A 9629-nucleotide genomic window follows, 5' to 3' on the forward strand; every position below is an offset into this window, starting at 1 on the left:
AAAGAGTGAAAACAGGGCAAGAATAGAAGATATTGTCTCTTAATACCTTCCAAACTTTTAAGTGTCATGAACTCAGGGCCCTGATAGGATTTCTCTTCCCATGAACCAGTCTTTAGCACTAATGTAATATTCTTATGTTCACAACATCTGGAAAGGTTGCTAAATGTTGCATGAAGACTCACTTCTTTACTTGTTTTAACTTGACTCCTAATAGCTTCATGTCCTGGTTTCGCAGGGATAGAGTTAATTTCCTTCCAGTGCTGGGTTTTGGCTTTAGGATGAGAACAAAGTTGATAACACACTGATGTTTTAGTTGTTGCTAAGCAGTGCTTACACTAGTCAAGGACTTTTCAGCTTCCCACGCTCTACCGACTGAGAAGGCTGGAGGTGCACAAGAAGCTGGGAGGGGGCACAGCCAGGACAGCTGACCCAAACTGGCCCAAGGGACATTCCATACCATGTGACGTCATGCTCAGTACATAATCTGGGGGAAAGCTGGCTGGGGGGGCCGCTGCTCAGGGACTGGCTGGGCATCGGTTGGTGGCTGGGTGAGCAATTGCCCTGTGCATCACTTGCTTTGTGTATTATTATTATTATTACATTACTATTATTATTATTTTATTTCAATTACTAAACTGTTTTTATCTCAACCCACGAGTTTTTCTCACTTCTACTCTTTCAATTCTCTCCCCCATCCTACCGGGGGGGGGGGGGTGAGTGAGCGGCTGTGTGGTGTTCAGTTGCCAGCTGAGGTTAAACCACGACACTTCATTAATTGGATTTGAAAGGATAAATAACAGCAGAAAACCTCTTTATTCCGTTACTTTTAGCTCTTCTTTTAAAAAGCAAAAACATTATCACATCCTTCTCTCCCAGTTTTAGTTAGTACTAGTTTAATAAACATAAAATAAGCTAAATGTGACATCTTGCCTCACCTCCTGGACTTGATTCTTCCTTTTGTATAAACAATGTTTCAATTCTGAGTAATATGGTACATTGCCCAGTTACAACTCTGTTTCATGGTGCTAGCCTGGCGTAAAAGAAAAGTCAATTTTGAGTTAATCAGAAATACTAAAGATCAGTGAAGGAAAAGCTGTATTTGTTCTGTTCAGCATTATTTCTAGACTGATTATCACTAGGGGTGATATGGGCTGATACACTGCTTTTTTCAGTTATAATTGCCTTGCACATTTACCTGTAAAATGTTAGACTATTATACACTTTCAGGTTGAAATCTTCAAAAGAGATTTTTTTTTTCTTAAACCAGAAAAGAAAGTATGGAATACTTCTCTATTGAAAGGTACTATCGGTACTATTAAATGTGGGTACTATTAAAATGTAATAGTAATGCTGCTTTTATTTAAATTTATTGCAGAATTTCCATCTTAAATCTGTGATACCTAGATTTGGTTATTGTGGAAGTTGTGGTACTACTATTTAAAGTGTACTTCATAACATAGAATGCAAGTAATTACCATTAAAGAAGTAATAGAGTTAGTACTTTTCTGTTTAAGGAAGGAACAACAATACTTTAATGATGGACATTGATTTTTCACAACTCTTCTGACTGGAAAAAACTCAGCTCATGAACACATTGCAGGCTACAGTGTGAGAAATTTCATGGTGCTTTCAGCTGGAACAGGTGAGACTCCCTGAACTGCTGTGCTGCTTAACCCTTATCCAGCTGGCCCACAATTCTGTGAGACTTCTCCACGTGCATGACCTATTGTTAATAATTTACTTAAAGGATGTACAAAGCATCTCCTAACTACTTTACTGCACAGAGACTTTTTACATAACTATTTTTGCACTTGTAGAGCAATTTTCACTGACTATTTACAAGCTTCTTACCTATGACAATGGTAATTGTTGCATCACCAACTCTCTGGGAGTCTCTGGATGGGATGTGTCTCTCTGGGTTGGCCAGGTTCTCCACCCAGGATGTTAATCTACACATTGAAACATACCAGTTGGTCTGGGTACAGCAGGAGCTGCCTGGGGGCGTCTCCAGGGCAGTCAGAGGGGCTGCAGCAACTACTCAAGTACATAATTATGAAGGTGGTTCAGAGTTCAATCACTTGGTCTGAAGTTCGTCCACTGTCCCAAATTAGTCCATTGCCTCGTCTATGCAGATGAATAACTTGGAAGTTATTAACTGAGGAGTTAATGACTTAAGTGCACTAGATGTGGACGTGAGCACAGCCCTGACACATATGCCATGATTACAACTGTAGGACAAATTTTAATTTCATCCTTAAATCTCATTTGCAACTTAAATACCACTGCTGTTGCCACAGGACTAAACGAAAATGTATGACTGCATCATTGTATGCATATGTGCTTACTGTATATGGCAGTTGGTCTCCTGGCTTGATTAAAGTCCTAATCTACATAGACCGTTATGAAACTTCACGCACCTGCCACACGTTACAGCAATGCAGATATATCTGTTGAAGTGACGTCTTTTGAGTCCTACAACTAATGAACTATAAAAATGGAGAAATATAAAAGGTCATAATATTCTGAATATTTTCTCCACAGTTAATAGCTCCTGATAATCCAATTGAGTTTAATCCTGCACTTATACCATAAACAAGTAGGAGCATTAGGATAGAGATTTATTTTCACCATTATTTTCCATCAAAATAATTTTAAGAGAGTAATGAAAATTGGGCAACTTAACATGACTGACCTTCTTCATTGCCCCAAAAAAGTCTTTAAACTGCATATTGAATCAAGCAGTCCACCAAAAAACTCGGTTGAAATTAATGTTTAAGAAATAAGGTTTATTCATACTAAGAGTCCACTGTCTTGAAAACTGTTCTGTTGTATCAACCACTGAATTTTGTCATACTAAATGGACTATTAATTCCGATAAAATGTGATCAAAAGTGGAAATTAGGATGTGCTTGGCATGTATTAAATACTTTCTATAGCCACACACACATATCCTCATGCACATGCACATAATGGTCTACTTTGACTGATATTTCCATTCATGCTTTCTTTTGCCAATAGCCAAGAAAAAGATCATCCAATTTCAGAACAGACACCTAACTGTGGAGCTTATGAAGCTTAATAATAACACAGAACAAAAACATAGGTGAAAGCAGTTTTGACCAAGGACTGTATTTTTAACTCTCTTTACCGATACAATTGTATCTAAGTACTCTCTTTCACTTTAAACTTAAGAAGGAAAAAGATCATGTTGGAACACAGGTGAATATTTGACACTGTAGTGGCTTTGAATAAATGCATGGTAGCTAAAATAAAATTCTCAGGCTGGTGTAATTTTTTCACCTGAGAAGTGCATTTGGTGTCAATGTCTTACAGCATCAGTTTCCATGTTGTTTTAAAAATAGGTATGGAAAGTTATCCATAAAGTAATTTATTTCAGGAATTGCACAGTCAATGCATAAAGCTCCCACTCTAATTTTATACCTGACGGTCATTCCTGTTCCCTTCTCCCCCATGGCATTTTGCTTCTGCAACCTTTTCACAGACTTTGGGTTTCAATCAGTAAAGCAAAGTAATTTGACAGTGTATTCTCTCTGCTTTTAACCATACCATACAGCAATTAAGAGCTTCCATATATGAAAAGCAAGTAATTTAGCCCTGTCTGTCATTTTACTACCCACTTTAGATGTAAAGAAGAAGAAGAAGAAAAAAAAAGAAAAATCTTTCAGAGATTTGCATTTTGACCATCATAAAAATATACTCATCATGGTTGGATCCTAACACAATAAAGTGAGTCATGTTTGCAATGGCCATGAGTGAAGGACTGGGAGGAAAAGACCAAATCACCCAAATGTTTTCACAGGCAGGCTTTGGTTTAAGTGCTTTTTCCTCCTTTAAGGTTTGTTCTTTTTCTATCATGTGAATAGGGACCAGGTCCCGTACATTTATTTTACAGCTGTTTCAAGATAGCTACAGTACACATGTGGAGTATGAAGTTTGAGAATCTGGGTGGTGGAGAATCAGGGAGGCGATTTTCCAACCTATGCTGCATTCTTCCTGCTGCAGTATAGGATTTGGATCTTGGAAGGAAAGTATTTCAGGCAGGGATTTTGACTTAACTTACAGTTGTCTACACTGCCTTTCAGCTGTCAGTTCCGCTCCCAGTCATTCACTTTCTGCAGTTTTTCACAGCTGGACATCATCTTTACTACCCTGAATAGCTTAACAGAATCAGCAACTTCTGTCATTTCAGTATTCACCTCCCTTTTCCAGAATGCATGTGAGAATGTTGAGCACCAAAGAACCCAGCATAGATATCTACGGAGCTTCTGCAGTGAACTGCCTTCCACTGCAAGGATGGTTGTTCATTTACTCCTGTCTTCTGTTTCCTGTTTTTTGATTAGCCTTTATCCTTAAAAGTACTTTCCCTGTTTAGTTTTCTTAAAAACCTTTGGTGAGGTACATGAGTGAAAGCACTCTGCAAATCCAAAGGAACGGTAGTCAGATCTCTATCTAAATGCATGTTAATCTTTTCAAAGAACTTCAGTAGGTTTGTGACATCTCGCATTTATCCATATGTCCCTTAATTCCAGTCTTTATTCATCCGTAGTTCCCCTGGAGCCCTTTTTTAAAAATTGGCATTGTTTTAAGCACTTTCCAGTCCTCTGACACTGAGTCAGTTTTCTACACACCACAGTTTGTAGTTTGGCTATTTCACACTCGAGTTCCCTCAGAACTCTGGGGCAGAAGCCATCTGTTCCTGGTGATTTGTTATTGCTCACATCACCTCCTTGATCTATAACCTTTTCTGCCAATACTTCAATTTTAGACAAAGCCTCTAACACATACTCTGAAATGAAAGGTCCCTCCTCCTACACTTCAAATTCCTCCATATTTAACACATATGAAAAAAAAAAAAGAACACCCCCCCCCAATGTTATAACCTTTGTCTACTTAGGACATTCTTTTAATATTTCAGTTGTTCTATTATCTCTGCAGATTCTCTGGAAACCTTCCTCTTTCTGTTGTATATGAAAAAATGTGTATTATCAGTTTTTGAACCTTTCCAAGTTGTTCTTCAGATGTTTTTGTGATCCATCTTGCTGTGCTTTTACACTGTGCCTGTTGGAGTTTATGATATTTTCTTGGACACAAATTAAGTTTTTCTGAAAAATGCCTTCTTAATTTATTAGCTTCCTTTACATTGCTGTTTAGCTATTTCTCTTTGTCATTTCTCAAGTCTTTATTGACAGGTGGTATGCTTTTGCTCTATGCCTCCAATATGGTTTCCATGTTGTTTTCAAATATTTTTCTTGTTTGACTGCTCCTGCTAGTTTCCTCATTTTCTTGTGGTTCCCCTTTTGAAAACTGTGTACAGCTATGCTGGATTTCTCTTTTTGTTAACTTCATGAAGGAGTCATGATGTGTATCTAAAACTTCAGCCTTAGCATCATGCTTCAGTGCCACCTTTCTCCAAACTGTAGCGAGGTAAGTTAAATCCTCTACTGATACTGTGCTTCCTGTTCTCATTGTCTCTTTGACTTCCTCAGCATGTTATTGGCACTGCTATCATGCTAAAAAGAAATGACACATATTCCTTTTCTACAGATTTTTGGGTGAGTCTGAGGTAGCAAAGGACAGAACTGAAAAATCAAGAAACAGGAGTCTTGGAATCGTCTGTTCAGTTCAGCTGCACCTCTTTGCATATACTTCATGTTGTTTCTTAATAACACATTTTCACATGTGGACTTATTATTAAACAAAACCTAGGCCAAATTCATGTCTCTTCTCTCCTTATACAGCAAATGTAAGCTCTCTCTTCCTGTCTCCTTATCCAGCCATATGTCCTGACATCAGCATCCACCCCTTTCCCTGTATCACACCCTTCCATGTACGGTTCCTCTTCCTCTGCCTCAGTCTCATTTTCTTTCCAGCTTTATTGCAGGTGTTGTGCAACTATAAATTCAACATAAAGGAGCAGTTAGACGTTATGGTTGTAATTTGCTGTTGTTCAAACCAACGTGCATAGATGTAAATGATTAAATAAGTGCAAAGCCCTTGTGCTGAAATAAATCGGAACACTTCATAGTCCTGAGGCAATGAGTTAATATTTATCTCTGCAATATTATACTGATAGGTCATACTGCACAGTTGTCTTTCATTTTTAATGCTTTTCTTCAGTGTTCAGAGACTTTCATATAATCTCTTTGCTAGTGAAAAGCTAAGTAGCTATGAATATATGATCCTTTATAACTGCAAGATATATGTAAAATAAAACAATTTATCACACATATAACCCCCTCACATTTTTCCAGAACAAATACATGGTCCAAATTAAAGCAATCTGAATCTTGTCCTCTCCTCATTTATTTATATTTACTCCATACTCAGCAGACTTCCCAAACACTATTTCCAAATATGTCCTTTCAAAGTGATAGTATTGTATGCAATATAAACCTCCAGTCTATAATGCCTGGGCAAATATTAACTATCAACAAAAACGATACCTCGCACTCCAGACTCAAACCAGCCCCTAGTGTAAATGACAGATGTTGTCCCTCTGTCCTGGGAAGACTGGCACTTACAAACCTCAGTTACATTCATTCAACTTTAGAAATGGAATGAAACTCCTGGGTTGTCAAATCCACTCTCAGCTGTTGGAAGCAACAATGGTGTAGAAGTTTAGTTCATGGGAACACACATAAAGCCAGCTGCGTACAACAGAATCTACCAAAGGCTTCTTATTACCTTAAAACACATTTAAGAACTATAACAATAGGTCATAATCCACAACCATACTGGCCACAAGAAGAGAAAAGTACAAATCACGATCCTCATCAATATCCTACATTCCTTTGACTTGCTAAATTAGACTGCAGTTTCATTTTTTGCAACAGAAGAAGCACAAAAAAAAATTCAGTTGTATCCATCCTTACGGTTCTAAGAATATGAAGGAGACACAAATCTAGGAACAAGAGGTCATGGCTGAGGACAGTTTTGGTAAAGGCTGTTAGACAATGCTGAAAAGTAAACTACTTGCTACAGCGATGAACAAAATCCTTTCTTGTCATCCTGTCAGTCTGACCTAGGCCAAAAATCCCCTCCTGATCTTTAATTGGGATTCATAAAATGGCAGCTACATCATAAAATCACAGCATCAAAATCTTAGGGAATCATTGCTTCCCATGCTACAGCAAACACTGAAAATTACCTTTGCAAACTCCACCACTCCAGATCTACCATCTCTCAAAGGGGATGGCATCTGTTGTGTCCAGCCTCAACCACCAAGAGCCAGGAAAAGTTGGAGATGGTGCCACATGCGTGGGAATAAGTGGCTGGAGAAGATTATAGGAGTTGGGCAGTGTGCTGCTGAAAGAAACATGCTATGAAACTGTAGTCTCTGTCAGCAGAGGAAGACAGTGAAGGGTTTTACTGGTGGTTGGAGAATGTTTTTATGGTGAAATACCAAATTTGAGTAGAATCTCTGGACGACCCTGAGAAGAAGCCAGAAATAGTTTGTAAAACCAGCATGCTTCAGCAATGAATGCTATTTTCTTAGGTGTACAGCCTGCAGTGCCAAGCATTTGTGAAAAGAAAATCCCCATGAATCAAGAAAGAGACATTCTAAACATAATTTTGGCTTAAAGTGAATAACCAGCTTTTTTTTTTTTTTAATTGCCTCACTTTTATCTTAATGTATATTTCTAAATTTGATGATTATCTTGGATGGGGTAAATTAATACCTTCACTTATATTTTACATTAGCTCACTTGATTTAAGGGTGATTTTCAAGATTACTGGTTAATATGAAGCCATTTGTCACACAGGGATATGTTAAGTAAACCCAGGGTGTTTGAACAGCCTTACAAGTGCTCCACTCTGCAGCATGTTTTTCCCATGAATCGGAAGAAACCCTATGGTCTAGGATGATTTGATATCATAGGAATCAGAAGAAGTCTCTTCTGGTGACCACCAACACCCATGTAGGAAGGTAATATGCAGTAGAATTGGTGGGACCCCAACTGTTTTAGCAAGAAACATTAAAAAAATACTTGAGAGATATTAATTTCTCTAGGGTCCTAGGTCATCACCTAACTGCCCAATTTTATATCACATTTTTAGTACTTCCAAATCAAGAGATAAAAATACAAAAATCAAGTTATGCATCAAGGGAGAGAAATAATTCCTGTCTGGTCTCAAAAAGACAAGCCATTGCCTGTGGTTGTAATATTTATTAATTATTTAATTAATTTTATGACTTCTGTCATACTTTTCTTCCACAAATCCTGAATCAGCTTTGCCAGTCTGAATCCTTAAAGTCCTGGGAGTTTGAGTTTTCTCAGAATAACTTTGAAATCCTTAGAGATAGTGCAACACTAACACACAATAGAAAAATACCATTTTTCCTTTTTTTTTCCCCTTCTTTTTTTAAGAAGAAGGAGGAGTTATTCTTTCTTCTGACAGATAGCCAATGATTGGCATGCTGTGGATATGTCTCCAGAATGGCCACATTAACTGTCTCTTCTAATAGGACAAGCCACAAGTTCTTACATTTTCCACCCTTTCAGTCTAAGGATTAAGTTCATACTGAGCTTCCATTAGTTCATACAATTTTTTTCCTGCAAGCAATATTTTTATTAAAAATGACTCCTCTAACAAATTTTGTTTCCTTATGAAAGAATTTTAACAGTTGGCTTTCTGAATTCACTTGCCCTTTATTATTGCTTTCCAAACATCCTAAAGTCCTTCAGTATATCAACCTCATTACTGCTATTAAATTTCAAATATGTGTCCCCAAGATCTGGCCTTCAGCTACTGCATTTACAGCTTCTAGCTTTTGATAGCAAAAGGCAGGAGGTAAGCAGGAATAGAAATCGCTGTAGCAGAGCTGGCCTATGCCCCAACCCTTCCATAATCTTGTCTATTGTAGTGGGCACCAGTTAAGAGTGTAAAAATAGAGACAAACAGCTAACGGTCCAGTATTTCAGTACAGGACAACTTTTCCTTATCTGACTTAATGATCACTTCATGTAATGTGACTGAGTGTTTAAACAGAGATTGACAACAGTGGTGCCATCAGCACCAAATATTAAAAATAATGTTCTATTTACTTGCTGTGTTTTGGTATCTTAATAGGCAACTGGTATTTGTTTTAAACACCACTCTCTCAGGAGAAAACATCCCCGAAAGGATTTATCACCTACAAAGACTATGCAGTTTTTCCTTATGTCTAATATGTTACCTTCTGTTCATGTGAAGAAACTTTGAAAAGAAAATCTTCATTTCTGTGGGAACTGTGAGTAAATCATCAATAATTACTGGGAAGGAGGAAGGCAAATCCTTAGGTTAACTTTCAGTCCCACTTTACTGCCTCTCAAGGTGGAGGCATCTGATTAGAGCCATTTGGCAAGCAGAATGAACTCCAGCTGTCCTGGTTTCAGCTGAGATAGAGTTAATTTTCTTCCTGGTAGCTGGTATAGTGCTGTGTTTTGGATTTATCATGAGAACAATGTTGGTAACACACCGATGTTTTAGTTGTTGCTAAGCAGTGCTTACACTAGTCAAGGACTTTTCAGCTCCCCATGCTCTACCGACTGAGAAGGCTGGAGGTGCACGAGAAGCTGGGAGGGGGCACAGCCAGGACAGCTGACCCAAACTGGCCCAAGGGACAT

Source organism: Pygoscelis adeliae, unplaced genomic scaffold (genome assembly GCF_000699105.1).
Source record: "Pygoscelis adeliae isolate BGI_AS28 unplaced genomic scaffold, ASM69910v1 Scaffold86, whole genome shotgun sequence".
In the NCBI taxonomy this organism is placed as follows: domain Eukaryota; kingdom Metazoa; phylum Chordata; class Aves; order Sphenisciformes; family Spheniscidae; genus Pygoscelis; species Pygoscelis adeliae.